Source organism: Durio zibethinus, chromosome 14 (assembly GCF_047325235.1).
Source record: "Durio zibethinus cultivar Kanyao isolate XHJ-2024 chromosome 14, ASM4732523v1, whole genome shotgun sequence".
Taxonomy (NCBI): Eukaryota; Viridiplantae; Streptophyta; class Magnoliopsida; order Malvales; family Malvaceae; genus Durio; species Durio zibethinus.
In genome coordinates this window covers 5104839-5122231 of record NC_143175.1, presented here as the reverse complement: position 1 = coordinate 5122231, position 17393 = coordinate 5104839, and the positions used below count along the sequence as shown (strand labels likewise).

The 17393-nt window shown below is 27.1% G+C and overlaps 1 long non-coding RNA gene and 1 pseudogene across 1 annotated transcript; both read right to left on the bottom strand.

Annotated features, from left to right (window-relative positions):
* Positions 1-5840: 5840 nt before the first annotated feature.
* On the bottom strand, positions 5841-7765 carry LOC149514991 (uncharacterized). The gene is made up of 2 exons (XR_016327229.1): positions 7049-7765; positions 5841-6257 (listed from the first exon to the last, which is right to left on the bottom strand). It is a non-coding gene; the product is annotated as an uncharacterized LOC149514991 (long non-coding RNA).
* A 2923-nt stretch (positions 7766-10688) lies between these two features.
* LOC149514990 (uncharacterized) lies at positions 10689-12586 on the bottom strand (annotated as a pseudogene).
* Between the last annotated feature and the right edge of the window lie 4807 nt (positions 12587-17393).

The following is a 17393-nucleotide window of genomic DNA, read 5'->3' as shown; positions in this document are numbered from 1 at the left end:
GAAGTTCCATTCTTTCCCAATTCCAACTTTATAATATTTAATAAATATTGTTTTATTTTATTATTTTACTTGAAATTATAAAATTTTAATAATACTAACAGGAGTTTTTAGGTAAAAGACAAAATGGCATTAAATATGTGAGCTATTCAAGAAAATTTTATTTAATAATGGGAGTGGAAAATTTTTTTTGTACCAAGCTAAATATTTGTGAGACTTAGAACAATTTTTTTTTTAGTTGCAGAAGAAAAATTATTAATAAATTATAAAAATTGTTTTAAGAAAAAAATTGAATTACAAATTTTAAAAAATAATGGTATCAAAATGTAGCTAAAAGTTAGAAAATTATATTTAATTTTCTAACTTTATATTATAAAAATGAAGATTTTCAAATTTAGTTATTTTTTTATTTTTAATTTTACATTTAAAAATATAAATTTATTTTTCGAAAATGTAAATTCTGATGACCCATGAGATGATAGTGGAAACTAGAAAGAGACCCTCGTAGGCAAAAGAGCCTGTTTAGGTCGGCAGTCAGTTCAGTTTCAGTACCGTCTGATCGAAATCCCTTTTTTTTTCCAATTTTACCCTCCTTTCACGTGAAAAATATATTCAACCCATATTTTATTTTTTTTCAAAAAAAAAGAATATATTTAAATCAAAAGTTTGTATGCTGCACCAGTAACATTGAAAGCCATGTAAGCAGCCGCTCATCACGATAAACAGTAAAAAATCTTAATATTTAATATTTTTAACTTTTTTTGGGCTACAGGCGACTGTGTAAAAAAAAATCTTAAACAAGATGGAGGTAAATAATCGTTACAACAACTGTTATTTTTAATTTCTTTATTTACCGAAATATATTTACAGTTGATGGACATTTACATCTAATCCAATATTGTAAGGGGCAAAAGATAGTACAAATGTTGAAAAAGTGAAAATTCCACAAGGACATTAATGTCATGCCGGAAATTTTTTGTTTATTCTCATTTGGCCACGTCATTTTACCTCGTACTACTTTGCTTCAGCACGTTTTCCAACAAATATATTATAATATAAAACAGGAAATAAAAAATATATATTCTAATTTCGTTTTTTATAAAATTAGATTACAAGATTAAATATTTTGCTGATAATAATAATAATAAAGTAGAAATCAAGCTGTCAATCAGTCATTATCTAGCAGTGTAATGCTCCAGTAGCTCATTGCCGTGCAAGTAAGTGGTTGATAAGCATATTCACCTATCTTTTTTTTTTTAGATTTATTAAAAAAAATTAAAAATTAATTTGAAATTATAATATTTAATCTAATTTAAATTAATTATTTTATTCAAATTAAATTTAAATATTAAAAATATATATTAAATTTAAATTAAATTTTAAATCTAAATAAAAATAATTAAATAAATTAAATTATTTTTATTAATTTTTTCATAAATTTAAATTTTTTATAAAATATAAATAATTATTTTATATTTAAGTTTACTTAAATATATTAAAATTTATATTAAAAAAATTATTGAATTAAACCAAATTAGAGTAATAAAATTATATTCATTCGATAAAATCAAATTATATAAAAATTCAATTCAATTTAAATAAAATTTTAATAATTTATAATTTTATATATCATTCAAAAAAATTAAATCAAATTTAATTTAAATCTATGTCACCTTTACCATCACCTTCTAATTTTCCTAAACATATTTTTTAAAAACTTTTATACTTTTTATCATACCTTAATATTGTTTATTTAAAAAAAAAATACTACTTCGTCCTAAAATTTAATTTGGATGCAACCAAATCTAAGGGGTAAAAATTATGCCATTCATCTATTGAACCTTTTTGGTTCAATTATTAACCGTCTTTTTTTTTTCTTTATAAATTATATTGTAACTCCTCCCTATGCCGACGAATCTTTAAAAAAAATAAAAATTTTATTGAATTTATCTTTTTTTTTCAAATTTTTTATTGATCCTTCTCTCTTTTGTCCTTTTAAATTTTTTTTACTCTTTCTCATTTTTCTTCTCTCTTGCTTTATTTCTTTTACATGATTTTTTTTTCTTTTTTTCTCTTACTATTTTTCAACCTAAAAAAAATCTTTTTCTTTTTCACTATATGGTTTTTCTCACGTTATTTTTTTATTTATTTTTTATTTAAATTTTTAAACCATTTTTTTATTTTAATGGCAAATGATATTTTTGGCCCAAACTTTAAATAAAGAAAAAAAAAACAACCAATTAACCAACATTTGAATAAAAATAACAAATAATAAATAAAAATATTGTAAAAGTATTAAAATTAATATATATAATATTTCATATATTATAATTAGTTTTTTGTTAATTTTTTATAATATATTTTTGAGTATTGTATTTTTATTAATCATTTGATAAGCGTATGGTTTTCAATTTATTGTAGCTTATAAATTTTTTTGTAAAAATATAAAACAAAATAAAAAAATAATTTAATTTTTTATTATGTCTTTTTTATTTATATTTATCATATTACATTTTTTAATTTTATTTTATATAGTAATTTAATCTGTAATTAAGTTTTATGAAATTAATTTAATAATTAATTTAATAGGAGTATTATAATAATTTTTATAAAATACCACATATCAAATTTTCATAAAGCAATGGTAAAAATATTTTAGTAATTTAATATATAGTTAATTTTATATTATGTTAAAATTTAATAAATAATATCATATAGCTATTATAGTAAATTTTAAACAAAATACTACATGTCAAATATCTATGAAGCAATGGCAAAAGTATTTTAATAATTTAATATGTAATTAATTTTATATTATATTATAATTTAATACATAATTTTATAAAAATATTATAATAATTTTCAAACAAAATACCAAATGTTAATTGATTAGACCCATGATGACTTGGTAAAGGTTGATATAGACCATGTTGTTGATGGGCTAAAAGGAGGCCTTATTATGATCTATTGGCTCAATTACTCAATCTAGGGGTAAGAAGCTACAAACGACTTTTGGTTTATTGGTTTATTGTATGGACCTATTCAAGGAAAACAAGCTTGAGATGTTCATTTTGCTCACTTGCGAAAGTATTTTGGCGTAGTCTTCCGTTTCATGACCTAGTGGCTATAGAGGCCTAGAAAAAAGACACAAAAACTTTGTTTGAATCAAATCTCTTTTCTCCCCCTTGTGATAGGGTTTTGTTATCCTTTGAAACCAAAAAAAGAAAGTAATTTTGCATAATTAAACTTTTATGAGTTTTATTATGTTAAAAGGGTCTTTTGTGTGTAATGGGATTTATTTATGGGTTTTGCATATAATGAGTTTCACACATGGGTTTTTGCACGAGGAAGATTGAAAATTTTCAAAATTTGTGGCCAGAAGAATAAAGGTTTGAAGATTTGTGGCTAAGCTTAGAATATTATTAGGTTTACTACTTGTAATTATTTTTATTTTAATTTTAGTATGTTATCTTTTATATTTTAATTTTAGAAATTTTATCTTTACATAAATCTAATAAAATATCTTATTTATTATGAGTATATTAGATTTTTCTTTTTTTTTTCAGATTTTTCTCTTTCCTTAATTAAAACTATATCTTAAATTTTATGATTATTATAAAAAGCATTATAAATACGCATTCTTAATGTAATAGCCACAAAACATTTTTATTAAAAACAATAATCAAAATTGCATTATTCTTCATTTCTTATCGAAACAATACATTTGTTTTGTGACGAGTAACTTTGATTCTTATCACTTTTCTTTTTTTATCTTCTCAGAATGTGATGAATCAACTAATTATTTGATTGATTGTGTTGTGTAACTTACCAATTAATTAAGCTTACAATTTATCTTATTTTTTTATTTCTTATTTAAACTGACCTTTAAATAAATTACAACTTAATTTTCGAATTTAGGGTGCATCATTAATTTTTTTATGAATCAGTCACAAGGACAATTTCATAATTATAGTAAGAGTATTATAGTAAATTTAGTTACGTAACAACTCCTTATCATGCAAATTATAATCAATTTTTTTAGAATTTTTTTAATATATTATATAGATTATATTATAGAGATAAAAATGGTCTAACAATTTACTTTTTATTTTAATATTTTTACAAAAGTATGAAATTATTTTGTTAATTTAATAAAAAAATATTATTTGATATATTATAACTATTTTTGTTATTTTTAATTATTTATAAAAATTTGTTATTAGACGTAAAAATAATTTAATAATTTATTAATTTTACAAATCTTAAATGGTTTAAAATTTTTATTACATATAATTTTTAATTTAATATGATTATTCTCTTTTTTCATTAATCATTATACTTTATTTTATCATTATTACTATATTTGCATCCAAACATATATTCTTAATTTTAATTTTACCATTATAGTTAGTGTTTTTAATATTATTAGAGTTCATTTCTAGACAAAAAAAAAGAATTAATTTTACCATTCATTCAAATAATAGATTATTTCAAAATTAAAAGGAATCCATATAGAACACTTCCATCAATATGACAATTATTTTTTATTCTTTTCTTTCCACTTTATTTTTTTCTTTTGCATTTTAAAACGTGCCCAAACAACCATGGATCACAATCACACGACTAAAGTCGGCTTTCCCATGACCCCAATTCATCACCAATGCAGGAAAAGATGGGAGAATAAACCATCCTTATTAAAGGGCTAATATACCATTTAATAAAATGTCTATAAGCTGTATGCTTTTTTCAGTGAAAAGTAAAGATTAAAGATGATGATTCTACAGACAACCAATTAAAATGCAGACTTTATCTGATTTATATAACTAAGACTGTTTGTTTTTGCCAAAAATAACTTTTAGAAAATGATTTTTGTTTTTTTTAATTTTATATTTGACAGAAAATTAATGGGTAGCTAAAAATAATTTTTGCATTTTCTGGTGTTAGAAACAGCAGCTACCAAACTCGGCTTCTATGATGAGCAAACTTTCACAAGTATCATCAGCCGCATCTAGTATCCCAGCAACAACTGTGTCAATAGCCCGCAGCAAAACTTTAGGACATTAGTATACTTAAGGAATTAACAGAAAGTGAAGCATGTTTTTGAGCAACCCTGGCACTTTTGAGGGCTACAGTTTTTTTTAATAAGAGGAAAGAATGCAACTGAGTCAGCATTATCTTATCAGAATGAAAGGATGAACCAAGTTTCCAGACATTAACTATCCAACAAGGGGCAGAGACAAAGGGGGATAGGCAGGGGCCACGCCCCCAAAACTTTCAACTCCTTTATTCTACAATGACTAGTCTAATCAAATTTCTACTTTAGCCCCACTTTCCTATTGAAATTACTGTTTTAGCCCTCACCCATTTCCTTCCTTGCCCCTGTATCTACCCATGTAACCATTGTTACCATTAGAACTAACTGTTAACCATTAAATTCAAAGCATCAAAATGGCTATATAGACTGTCTAAAACATCACAAGAGCTATTGTTTTTACTCTAATGTGTTTTCCTACCCTACAATAGGGCATTGATCCTTGTGCCTACATACTATCATAATGGCTCCCTAACTTCTCTGAAAGAGAGTAATAGTCGAATTCTATTGGTCTACAATTATAGAGATAGATTAATGAAGTAAAACACTAGGCTGATACATGGGAGTCAAAGACATGATATGCTGAACGTGTTTAGCCAAAATGGTTCACCCACCTCTCTTACGAGGTGAAATCTTATACGGCTGAGATTCGATTCTTAGTACTTGTAAATCTTTGTTTCTTAATTCCTTTTTAAATCTTAGTCTCCTTTGTAAAAAAAAAAAAAAAAAAAACCATGGTTTGCTGTGAGAATAAAATAATAATAATATATCATAAACGTTTTGTGAATGTGTGTGTACAGAACCCACAGAAAGAAAGAAAAAAAAAAAAAGCTTATGAAAGACTATCAGAAGAACAAAGTAATAAGGACACAGCACAATGCAACACACTTAATAGTAGTTGGTTGTACAGTTTCACGCTCGTAGCGTAGGCCACTTGATGGAACCAACATAGCTAAGATTCTCCCCGTTTGAATGCAATGTGATAAATATGGGTCTCCCGTTCTTCTGAACTGCCATTATGAGCTCTTTTCGCAAATGCAATAGCCTTTTGCACCAGCCTTCACAAATTCAGTGCCTTAGTGGCAGAAGAGAACGACCGTATGCCAGTCATGAGGCAACTATAGATGGCAAGCCTTTGCCTCATTAAATATAGGATACCTAGTCAGATCTATTCCAGATATTAAAAAAGCCCTGTACTTTCCCACAAATTTTCAAATAAACTCTATTCTTCTAGCACCCAATTGACTACTATTTTTGTTCAATTAAGCCCTTATTTTGAATGAAACTGATGAAGTCTATTATCTCTGTCATGTCGGTGTCCACGTGGTCATTACTTTTGCCACATTATTATCCACATGGCAAAACATAAAAATATAATCTGAGTTGGTGCTTACATGCATGGCATGCCACATCAGCATCTACAAAGCTCTTACGTGTCACGTTGGTGCCAAGCAGAAGATAACGGATTTAAAGGATTTCCATCCAAATAAGGCTCAATTAAACAAAAATAATAATAATAGAAGGGTGAGTGTATTTGGGAAAATTGAGACAGTGTAAGGCCTAAATGCTTTCATAGTGTATGCACAATTGTAAGAATTATAAAACTGAAAAGCAGTGCCTACAGTATAAAATGAACATCCAAAATAACCATACACCAACAGACAGGCTTGAAAACACAAGCTAAATTTAAAACGAAAAAGATAACATAGCTGAAAAGGTTCTTAAAAGCCAATCAAGAACAAAGCACACAACTAGTATTCCCCTAATCTGGTACTGCAAAAAAAACTTGTAGCGCTTTGCCTAAAATTGAACGTAATAGAACACCGTTATTTCTATCTAATTTAGGAAAGCAGAAAATTAGGCAAACTTCTATTCCAATACTGCATAGAAATCCCAATAAATAAAAACTCACAAAAGAGAAAGTAGTAAAAAAGAAAAAAAAAAAGAACAGACGGGTACCTTGTTGCTCCTCCACTTTCGGTCATAAAAAGACAACCTTAGTGGAGAGACAAGTCGCGGAGGCAGTAGCAAAGGCAGTAACAACCACTTGGGCGAGGCAGAAGTGACAGCACCATGAAACAGTGGCACCAGAGCCAGAGGCAACAGCTATGGCGTTAAGGAAACCAAAAACAGTGAATTTCTTAGTAATACGGAGTTTCAGGATGGAATTTGTGGGCATGTTAATGTTATGCTTTAAAGGGGGCAAGGAAACTGTTGCTAAAAGGAAAATGTAAAATTATAAATGTTGGCTCCCGTTGAGAGTCGAACTCAAGACCTTCCGCTTGCTAAACGGGTGCTCTAACCCTCTGAGCTACGAGTTTGGTTGAGAAGTCTTTTTAGTTTTTATTAATTTATATATTTTCAAGGAAGATTCATATCATTCCAAAGATATTATTTTGTTGGGAAGTTAAAATATTCCCTTCTATGAGTTGCACCATGAAATATGTTTTGATGGTTCTTTTATATAGTCGATGGAATATTTGGGCAAACGATATCCAATGACACAAATAACTTTGGCTAAATCTTAAATTTAAGATTCGATGTTTTGTCAATTTTCGTTAAATTTATATTTGATATTTTTTTTGTGGTACATGAATTTTACATTATAAGTGTTGCACCCGTTGAGAGTCGAACGCAAGACCTGCCGCTTACCAAACGGGTGCTCTAACCATCTGAGCTACAAGATTGTTTAGGAATTTTTTTTAGTTTTTATTATTTTATATATTTTCAAGGAAGATTCATATCATTCCAAAGATGTTATTTTGTTAGGAAGTTAAAATATTCCCTTCTATGAGTTGCAACATGAAATATGTTTTGATGGTTCTTTTATATAGTCTATGGAATATTTGGGCAAACGATATCCAATGACACAAATAACTTTGGCTAAATCTTAAATTTAAGATTCGATGTTTTGTCAATTTTCGTTAAATTTATATTTGATATATTTTTAGTATATGAATTTTATATATCATTAATAAATTAGATAATATATTTTTATTAATAAATAAAATTTTTTAAAAATATTAATTTTTGTATATTTATTTTAAAAATTAATATTTATTTATTAATACAATAACATCACTTAATTCATTTATAATATATAAAACTTATATACTAATAATATATCAAATATATAATTGTAATATTTAATTTGATTTAAATCATGATTAAACTCTTTAAAATTGCTTAAATAAGGATTTTTTACCCATGCGCCACTAACTCTTTTGATAAGAACAGCTGGCAAAAAATATATATATGCAGCTGGCAAAAAAAACATAAGTGGACTCATAAAAAATAAAAATAAAAATTGAATGATAAGTTTTTTTATCATTCCCTTCTCCGCTGGTTCTCTACCCTTTCATTCTCACTATGTCTAACTTACCCACTCTCTAATTTTAGATCCAACCCAGAATTTGACGTCGACGATGGCTGCCGCCTCCAGTCGTCACTCGCCCGGAGATGATTTTCTTCTCTAAGCAAGGGAAGATTTTTTAAAAATAAATTGTTGTTGCTGCTGATGTTGATACAATACCAGATGTTGCAATTGGTTGTGATGGTGAGAGTCTGAGAGAACTGGTTTTGCTTATAAGCTTAGAAAAGATTACCATTGCTTAACATCTTTGATTTCTAGTTTGGATTCAGGTGCTACTTCTTGTCTTTTCGGTCAAAATTTTTACTTTTTTTAAACTCAAATTTAGGCAAATAATTTAGTCCACCTTGCAAGCGTTGAATTGTGTGAAAATTAGCTGTATCCAACACAAAATTAAGATCAGATTAATCATAAAAATATAACCTATTTTTTAACTTCATGTGGATGTCTCACATTTTTTAATTTTTTATTATATAAGAAGAAATATTAATCATCCTATAATTTTATTTTTATTTTTATAAAAAATTTTATAAAAAATTTTATTTTTATAAAAAGATTATTATATTAATATTTTTTTTATGATTTTAGATTTGATTATATAATTGACACATTCTATAAAGATAATTTATTTTTATAAGTATTTTTATATAATATCATAATTTATAAATATTTTAAAATTTTTAAAATCTTAATAATAAAATAAATCAAATTATTATCAGAATAAATTAAAAGATTAAATTAAACATAAAATTAAGAGTAAATTAATAATTAGTTAGTATATTTTAATTATTAAATATGTTTAATTTTGTTTAAAAAGATTTTTTATATAAGTTAAGTAATATAAAAATATATTTGTATATTATATTATAGTTATTAAATTTATTTTTCTTTCATTTCTTTTATTAATTTTAACTATTCAAACAAGTGATATATGTATTATTTTTTTTTTTTTAAAAAAACTTTTTTTTATTAATATCTATCAAATCATGACGTTAAGAAAATCATTCAAAATTACTATATAAAGTAAAGGAGTCGATTATGGGTGCTTATAGGCACCGATTACTCTTTTAAGAAAGACTTTTGCATTTATTTCATTAAATTCAAGAGAAAATAATATATTAATTATATTAATTATATGTCATTAAACATTGATTAGCATTTTTAGTAAAATAATAACTTCTATTAATGCATTAAAAACCATGAATAAAATTATCAACTATTGAATTTAATACAAAATTATTACTATAAATAATATATTAACTAATCTTAAAGAGTTATCCGTCAAAAAATCATGAGAGTTAAAAACACTTTTAATTAATTGATTGATTGGTTAGCAAGTATGGGTCTTGGAATTAAGACCAGTCCAAGGTCATTAATGCAAGTCCAAGGATATAGGCTTAATAAAGCTTAAGAAAGGGCTCATTGAGTCCAATATGTGCACAAAGTCTTACTTGAAAAATTTGGAAGATGGATTTCAGTTTAGTCACGTTTTTTAAAATTTTAGTAACAAATTGACATGTTTGATAATTTCAAATTAGGAATTTGAAAATCCACCAAAATATATGGTTTTTCGAAATTCTATCTCACTTTGATCCACCTAAAATATAAAGTTATGAAACCAAACATTATTTTTTTAACTCTTAACTTCAAAACTTATTTTAAAATATAGATTTTTATTTTTTTATATTATTCGTAAAATCTATATATTTTTAAAAATTTAATATTATTCATATTGCATACTTTTCTTTATATATATTTAATTTTTCTATACATAATAGTTAATATCATTAATATTCTTGCATATAATTATTTTTTACATCAAATTTCAACAGTCAAAATTTATTTATAGAAAATATTTATTCAAATAATGCAATTAAAAAGATTATTATTTCGAATTAATACATTTTACAATACTTTCTTTCAAATGTTGTTTGACATTACTTATTTATTAATATTAAGTATATTTTATACTATATATTTATAATATATAATTACCCATTCAAGTCAAGTCGGGCTCGACTCTTAAAATTAGAACCAAAGCCAGACTTGAATTTTAAATGGGCCTCATTTTGATCGAGAGTCATCCAATAAATCTAATATTTTTATTAAAATCTCTTCCAAAAAATCAAGCGTTCCTCGGGACGTAATTATCTTCGGAAAATGGGTTGGATCCGATTTTGGGCCGTACGTCTATGATTCCACTCTAATTTATGGGAAAAAGAAAATCAAGCAAATACATTGCCAATCAGTTTGCTCGTCAATCACTCCACCCAATCTCACGAAATGAACTGTGGAGCTGAAATACTACTTGGGACGTGTCCGCTACAAATCAGTTTCCCAAGAGAATTAGTTTCGATTATTAAGGCATAGGAACAGAAATATTGGGAATCCAAAAAACATTGTTACAACACAGCCTCCAAAATTGCAAGAAACTTTGCTTTTGGTTGAACTCCAACATCAAGAACTCTGCATCCGATGCAAGGTTCTTTGAGATTTAAACAAAACATAAATAAAAATGGCAGAAAGAAAACTAGAAATTTACTCATCCATCGCAATTGATCAAGAGAGTTGCACTTGTCTTCTGGCTCATAATCATAAACGAGTTCAATACCATATTGTATTACACATAAATCTGAAAGTACCGCAAGGCTAATATGATCACCAGCATGCAGTTCATCGCCCCTAAATTCCAACTAGTTAACCAAGTTAAGGTGTTCTTGGTTTCAGGAATTCCAAAATGTTTAGAATAGGTCCACTTTGTACCTTTGGTCTCGTTCACAATTTCAATTCCTGGCAAAAATTCAATTGTTTCATCATTGTTGGCAGAAAGAATGATAATCGATTTTACCCAGCCAATCTTTTGACTAGAGTTTGGGGACACTGTAATTGAAACCTTAGGCCTGCCAGCTCCATAAAATGGCACATCATTAATTGGATCAAAAGCTGTAATTATGCCACAATCGTGTAACACCTGTAGCATGGAATTATAGAATGAGTTACAAAAAAAAAAAAAAAAGAAAAGAAAACGATAAAAAGTGGTAATATATAAAGTGAAAAACTTGGAAAGTGAAAAGGGAACATGTGGGGAAGCAACTATTTCTGATTCATCTGAACAATTGCAAATTTACATTTTAACATTTTCATAAGTGTTCAAACTGAGTAAGTCTTCAGTTAGTTCCAACTCGATATTTCTTGTTACATCTTCGTCGCCTAAAAGATGGGATAAATAATGTGTTGTTTATTTATAAACTTTGGCAATAAAAAAAAAAGCTTAAATAGTATCCCTTGCAATCTTACTCATTCCTTGATAGTAGTATCGAAAATTTGATTCATTTCTAATTTTGTTTTCTGATCCACATATAACGCTTATTTCTCTTACAATGAGATGAAAATTTGATACTGAACATCTAAGAGAATTACCACCTTCCAACTGGAAACCCATTACTGGCCAATGGATTAACCACAATATTATGTTATTATTGGTTTCAGGAATACCAATGAAATTAGAGATATAAGCCCGCATGACTTCCTTGTTCTCGTTAATAATACAAACACATGGTAGAAATTCAAAAATCTGCAAATGAAACTGCAAATGAGATTAATGAACATATGATAAATTTATTGAAAGATAAAATGAGAATTTAAAGAAGCAGTGATGAGATATGCAAGGGTTATATCGAAAATGAAGAACAAAATGTATTCGATTGAGTTCATTAATAGTTTGGATTTTCTTTTTGTGCCTTGTCATTTGTTAAAGTTGAAGATTGATATACCTGTTTCGAGCTTAGGAATATGTAACGGTTTACGTTTGATTATTACTCAATTGAGTGATTGGGTGGTTAAAGATAAAATAATGCCCGAAACCAATATATGATCAAAAGTAATGATTTCAAAGATATTGATGACTTCTTAACAAACAAAATGGCCATTTGTTCTAAAATGAAGGCTATTATCAGAGCCATGTTATGCAATGATAATTAATAGAAAACAAGGACAATCATTGAAATCTATTAGTCTATATTTGTCTATACGTGTTTTCATTCATGGCCAATTGTATGTGATCCTTTCTCATGTGACTTCACCATTAAGATTAAGAATTGTGATTTTAGAAGTCAAAGATACGTTTAAATATCGTAAAAATAACATTGTGTGCGAAGAGATTTTAACGGTATATTTTCATAAATAGCTTAGTATAACATTTTCATGTTTCAATTTCATGTACTAAAAAACTAATTGTTATACATTTTAACGAATAAATTATTATACTTTTGTTGGTACAAATCTTGAAATCACATTGCCAATTCCCTGTGCAAATTTGTTGTGATGATTTGATTTGCATGATTTTATATTATAAAATTAACTGTACAAAGTATGAGCTTAAAAACTTAGTACAAATGATGATCGAAATAAATATCCATAATCTTTTTATTAATAAAATCATATTTGACATAAATAATCATTGTGTTTTATTTTTTAACACTACATTTGGTTCTTTCAATTGTTATTTTTTTAATATTAAATAAATAAAAATTTTAAAGTTTACATGAAAAAAATAAAAATATAATAATTACATGTTATATTTATATAAAAATAATTAATAAGTAAATAAAGTATGTTAATAAAATATATAAATTAATTTAATTAAATAATTTGCATAAATAAATTTATTATGAAAATGTTATATAATTTAGTTATTTATATAATTTTATGAATATTACGTATTATTCATATTCATCAAAGATAACATAATAAAACAAGTCATTAATTATTTTTAGATTTTGAGAACAAAACTTTAAGATCTTACATTTCTCTATGTTGAACTAAATGTTGGAATTTTTTATTACTAAAAAATTTTCAAGAAAAATGATTTGAAAAGAATGATTTTTTCAACTGAAATATTAAATTTAATGAACCAAACACACCCTCAAAATAAAATCATTTTTATCTATCATTCTACCCATTTAGCTAAAATAGTTTTATTTTATCATGGTTTGGTCAAATCCAATCTACCCATTTAGCTCTATAAGCTTTGATTACTATTTAAAAATTATTTTCATACATAATATTTGAATGATTTAACTATATTTTAAAAATAAATTTAAATAAAAATTATTTTTTTTTATTTTTATAAGTTGATTTTTTTTTTTTTTGGATTGAATGGGATGGAGCTTTGCCTATAAGTTTCGTGACCAATTGGATCCATGAATAAGTCTAAAATGATTAATGTATCTTATTTTTATATGTTTGATTATTTTATTTAGCTTTAATGTAATATTATAAAATAAGTTAATATATTGTCTTCTAATTCATGAAATCTATTCAATCCATAGCATTATAAAATTAGTATAGATAAAATTAATAGGGATTTTAATACTATCACAGACATATTTTTAATACGATTTATTTTTTTATATTTTTAACCATATCATTTAAGTAATTGTCTCGTTTTAAAGTAGTTGAATTATGAAATATAATGATTAATGATATTTTTAATTAATTAATATTATTATGTAATGTCCTCTATAAACTAGGAAGAAATAACGAAATATTATTTATTAAAATAGGATGAGACATAATTAAGCTTGAATTTTGATTTAATGTTGTTATTTATAAAAATAGACAAATGTAGACACCCAATTGGGTCCTGGCCCAGATCAAGTGGCCTGGCCCAAATGGGTAAGCCCAATGCAATTTTTACTTTGTATTTTTTTTTGTATTTTATGTATTTTATTATTTATTATTATTATATGTATATTTTTACTTATTTATTTATTTTTTTCTTTGTTAATATTTATATGTATTTTATTTATATAGTTCTATATTTATTATATATTATAATTTATTTATTATTTTATTATTATTATTTTTTTTGTAATATTTTTTTGATTTATCTTATTGTATTATCTGTTAATTTTTTTTCTCTCTTGTTCCGTTTGTCTGATTTTTTGTATATATGATATTATTATTATTTTTTAAATTTATCTTATCTTTTTTAATTATCTATTATTTTTTTATTTGATTTTTATTTTGGAGGGCTGGGATTGAAAGTTGAAAAATCTCACTGTGAAGGGGAATTCAATCAAGAGAGTCCAGATTGGATTCAAAGATTGAATCCCCGTCCAAGGAAGAATTGAGATTGATCAGGAACTCCTGATCAATCCCTATAAAAGGGACCTCCTGGAACAAATGCTGGACATACAGAAAACAGTAAGCAAAAGCTACTGATTGAGAGAATAGGGGCGTATAGAGAGTTAAGAAAAGGTTTAGGAGCGTTCTGAGAGTGAGAATACATTTTTTAAAGCTTTTTGGCGATTTTTTTCTGGGAATTTCTGAAAATTCCAGATTTCGATGAATTTTCTGGCGAAGTTTGAATTTTCTGGTGAAAATTCCGCCCAAACTTGAAGTCTCCGGCGACCTACCCAGTTTCCGGCGACGAATCCCAGAAATCGTTGATCTTCCTGCCAACTTCCGGTGAACTTTTGATGAAATTTTCCAGATTCTGACGATATTTTTTAGCATTTGACGAACATTCAACCGGAGTTCTTCAGCTTTTAGAGAGAAGGGAGAGAAAAAGGAAAGAAAAAAGAGAGAGGAGAGGAGCTTTTTGTCGAAAAACAAAGGGAAGGACCTTAAATACCCTCCCAAAACGACGTCGTTTTGGCCTTAAGTGACTAGAGGATCCGCGCGTTTTGTCGAAATCCGACCCGACCCGGGCGTCGACCCGTCATCTGACCCGCGCGTGTCTGCCCCCTCCGAGCCGAGCTAACCCGAGCCGCGCTCCAAAGTCGCTTCTTCGAGCCGTTTTCTCTTCCTTGAGCCGAGCCGATAGCCAAGCCGCTCCAAGTTTTTTTTTTGGGAATTTTATTTATTTATTTATTTGTTTTATTTATTTATTTATTTTTATTTATTAGATTAGATTTATTTAATATTTTTTATCTTTATCTTATTTTTATTTTTGTTTTACTTTTCTTTATTTTTTATCTTTATTTATTTTCACTTTTATTTTTGTTCTATTTTCTTTAAATAAAAATAAAAAAAATATTTTTGGGGAAAAGTTAAAAGTATCAATTTTCCTTAAAAATAAGTTTTCAAAAAAATATTTTTAGGAAAAAGTTGAAAGTATCAATTTTCCTTAAAAATAAGTTTTCAAAAAACATTTTTTGGGAAAAGTTGAAAGTATCAATTTTCCTTAAAAATAAATTTTCAAAAAAATATTTTTGGGGAAAAGTTGAAAGTATCAATTTTCAAAAGTTGAAAGTATCAATTTTCCTTAGAAATAAATTTTCAAAAAATATTTTTGGAGAAAAGTTGAAAGTATCAATTTTTCTTAAATATAAATTTTCAAAAGAAAAAGGATTTTTGAGGAAAAGTTGAAAGTATCAATTTTCCTCGAAAATCAAAGTTTCAAAAAAAACATTTTTGGGGAAAAATTGAAAGTATCAATTTTCCCTACACAAAAAATAATCATTCTTTCCTTCCTTTCATTTTGATTTTGATTTTGATTTTTCTTTAAATAATCCGACGACGGAGCCTCTGCAAGTGAAACAGTAGTTTTTCTTGCATACTGAGGTGAGGGAATTTTCTTAATTTTTTGCTAAAAGTATTAGAGTTAATTGAGAATAATTTTCAATAATTAATTACTTGGTGAAATTTTAAGGCTCATTGGATAACACAAATTTAAGTTGGTACCATCTTTTGATGGGCGTTGTGAGGGTGCTATAACCTTCCTCACACGTAACCGAACTCCCGAACTCTGTTCTGGTTAGTAGACCTGAACCTATTCTTTTGGGGACCCTTAAACTTAGGTGTTCCCTAAAAGGACAGATTCCTTAGGTGGCCAATCACACATAGATTAAAAAGATTGGTGGCGACTCCCTAAAGTCAATGTCTAGCGATAAATCCTCGGATCTAGATGTTATGACAGCTTGGTGACTCTACTGGGGACTTTGAGAGTCAGGCCAGCAAATAATTTGTGTTATCCGAAAGCCTAATAAAATTGAACCTTGTTGTATATATGTGTTATTATTCATTCATGTTTATTTATCTTGTTAATTATGTCATTCATATGCATGTGCATAACATGAGCTCTACACCCGAGCTTCGTCCCTCTAGGAGGGAGTAAAGTACCTATTACTTTCGTGAGGTCTAATGCCTCCGCAGTGGCTAGCGAAATACTCCCACTCAAATTGAATCTTTTTCGCTTGTAGCCTGTAATGGGTGAGGATTAGGGTGCCTTACTAGTCTGTGATGGACAAGGATGTAAGGAACAATTTGAGGACCTTTAGACTTTGACCCTTAAAACCACATATAGTGAACCTTAAGAGTGCCTAACCCATAGATAGAACCATCACTCTTCCCTGATAGAATTAACCAAAAGCATAAGATTCATCCCTTTTACTTCGTGTGATGTTTAAATTTACTTAGTCATTTATTCTTTTTCTGGGTATACTAACCTTTTTTTTTTCTTTTGCATTGGTTCATGTGCATATCATAAAGTTGCATAAAGAACATTTGCCTAAAAAACGGTCTTTAACAAATTTTTTTCATGGACACCAATAAACGCTTAGTCTGTTTTTCATCAGTATTAGCACCTTGTGGGACACCTAATGACGTAAGGGCCCTGTCAGAAAAGACTCAACTGAAGATGAAAGATTGCTTGCCAATTGGGTATGAGTCTACTCTGTCTCAAGAAACATCTATCCTTCTTAAATAGAACAATTTAGAAGATTTGGTTGATATCTAGAAAAAGATGAGTCCGTCAAGACAAGAGCAGTTTTATCAAAAACATGGGCATATAGCACACCTTCTAGCAATGGTTGTTGATGATCAACTAATCAGAGCTGCATCACAATTCTAAGATCCTGCATACAAATGTTTCATCTTTAATGAAGCTGATATGACTCCCACCATAGAAGAATATTCGATCTTGGTAGG